This window comes from Mus musculus, chromosome 8 (genome assembly GCF_000001635.26).
Source record: "Mus musculus strain C57BL/6J chromosome 8, GRCm38.p6 C57BL/6J".
In the NCBI taxonomy this organism is placed as follows: Eukaryota; Metazoa; Chordata; class Mammalia; order Rodentia; family Muridae; genus Mus; species Mus musculus.
Window position 1 is genome coordinate 36,372,004 of NC_000074.6, and position 2,489 is coordinate 36,374,492.

The following is a 2,489-nucleotide window of genomic DNA, read 5'->3' on the forward strand; positions in this document are numbered from 1 at the left end:
GCGATGTTCCCTGTAAGTTCATAGTTATCCCTTCAAGTAGAGCACTCCAGGATCAGTTGTTCTCTATGTTCAGACCAGTTGCAGGTTTCCATCATGGTCTTGGTGTATTCCAAAGAGAAGCTTCTTTGGTTAGCGTTGGGAGCAACACTTGTCTGTGGGTCTAAGGATAAGTGTTTAGAACGCAGTTAGGAATTATACTGGTTTAGTAAAATGGTGCTTGTGGGTTCTCCTCTATGATTCATGACATCACTAGCCCCAGGTAGGTGCTAGGTCTCAAATACCAGGCATGATGTTTCTCCTAGTGAGAGGCCTTAAGGCCGATTAGACAGTTGTTGGTTACTATCAAGATAGGAATGCAACTATTCCCACTATTACATCTTTTTTTTTTTTTTGGTGCATTGAACTTTATTGATGGTATTCAAGAGAGTAGGGAGGGCTCCCTAGGCCCCTCCTGTTATTATGAGGATCTGGGGTGGAAATTGTGAGGGAGATGCTCAGTGTTGGGGGCCGAGTTAGGATAGGGACTCCTCAGCAACCGAGGGTCTCTCTCTTGCTCTCAGTGTCCTTGCTGGGGTGGGTGGTCCAGGGTTTCTTACTCCTTGGAGGCCATGTAGGCGATGAGGTCCACCACCCTGTTGCTGTAGCCGTATTCATTGTCATACCAGGAAATGAGCTTGACAAAGTTGTCATTGAGAGCAATGCCAGCCCCGGGCATCGAAGGAAGAGGAAGTGGAAGAGTGGGAGTTGCTGTTGAAGTCGCAGGAGACAACCTGGTCCTCAGTGTAGACAAGATGCCCTTCAGTGGGCCCTCAGATGCCTGCTTCACCACCTTCTTGATGTCATCATCCTTGGCAGGTTTCTCCAGGTGGCACATCAGATCCACAACGGACACATTGGGGGTAGGAACATGGAAGGCCATGCCAGTGAGCTTTGAAGGCCATGCCAGTGAGCTTCCCGTTCAGTTCTGGGATGACCTTGCCCACAGCCTTGGTAGCATCAGTGGATGCAGGAATGATGTTCTGGGCAGCCTCATGGCCATCATGCCACAGCTTTCCAGAGGGGCTATCCACAGTCTTCTGGGTGGCAGTGATGGCATGGACCATGGTCATGAGCCCTTCCAAGATGCCAAAGTTGTCATGGATGACCTTGGCCAGGGGAGCTAAGCAGTTGGTGGTGCAGGATGCATTGCTGACAATCTTGAGTGAGTTGTCATATTTCTCGTGGTTCACACCCATCACAAACATGGGGGCATCGGCAGAAGGGGCATAGATGATGACCCTTTTGGCTCCACCCTTCAAGTGGGCCCAGGCCTTCTCCATGGTGGTGAAGACACCAGTAGACTCACGACATACTCAGCACCGGCCTCACCCCATTTGATGTTAGCGTGGTCTCGCTCCTGGAAGATGGTGATGGGCTTCCCGTTGATGACAAGTTTCCCATTCTCAGCCTTGACTGTGCCATTGAATTTGCTGTGGGTGGAGTCATACTGGAACATGTAGACCATGTAATTGAGGTCAATTAAGGGGTCATTGATGGCAACAATCTCCATTTTGCCATGTGGAGAGCAGATGGCAGCCCTGGTGACCAGGCACCCAATATGGCCAGATCCATTCACACCGACCTTCACCATTTTGTCTACGGAATGAGGCTGGCACTGCACAAAAAGATGAGGCTGTCTCTGGAACAGGGAGGAGCAGAGAGTCCCATTATTACATCTTTAGGCACATCTGCTATACTGGTCATAGGATACTGCTTTTAACGCTTCCATAGCACATTTCAGTTCCATAGGGGAAAAAGCACATGGCTGAGGTTAGCCCTTTTATAGCACTGCTTGAGACTCTCATAATCATAGAGCCTCCCTTGTCTACCCATACTTAAACAGATAGACTAACTTTTTATCTTTAACTCCTAAATCGGTGTGTTTCTTCTTCCCCCTTTAAAACACTGTCAGGGCCTTTTTACAAAGCTATTTGCTGTGTTCTCAAAACTAGTCACAGTGTCCCTGTCACCAAGCAACAATTTGGCCTTACTCAGATGGTTGGTGACATTTGCTTTGTAGCGATGGCTGTTTGCTTAGCTTTGGGGCTGAATGTTAGTTCTAGGCTCTTTCTGCCCCTTTGATTAGTTTAGCTTTGGTGTTTTAAATTCAAACACGAGAAAAAAAAAAACACCAGGCATCTTCTAAATGAGGGAGAGGGAATTGTTCAGAGGCACACGAGACTCATAGGAGACTGTTTTTAAAGGCCTTTCCCCAAAATTCTCTAGACAATAGAAGATTTCTGAAGTAGATACAGATTCTTAGGTCCTGTCCGTTGGGTAAGGAACTCTAGTGATGTCATTTTAATGAGTTGCCACCCATATGGTAATGGACTTTACAGTGACACAGCTGCCAGAGTCACCCATGTTCCTATAAGTAACCCTTTCCCTATGTTAGTATAGGTGATATGAGCACATTTACTGGTCCACCACGCTGGGCTTGGATGGGATCC

At 47.6% G+C, this 2,489-nt stretch overlaps 1 pseudogene; it reads right to left on the reverse strand.

Annotated features, from left to right (window-relative positions):
• On the reverse strand, positions 393–1,648 carry Gm5787 (predicted gene 5787; annotated as a pseudogene).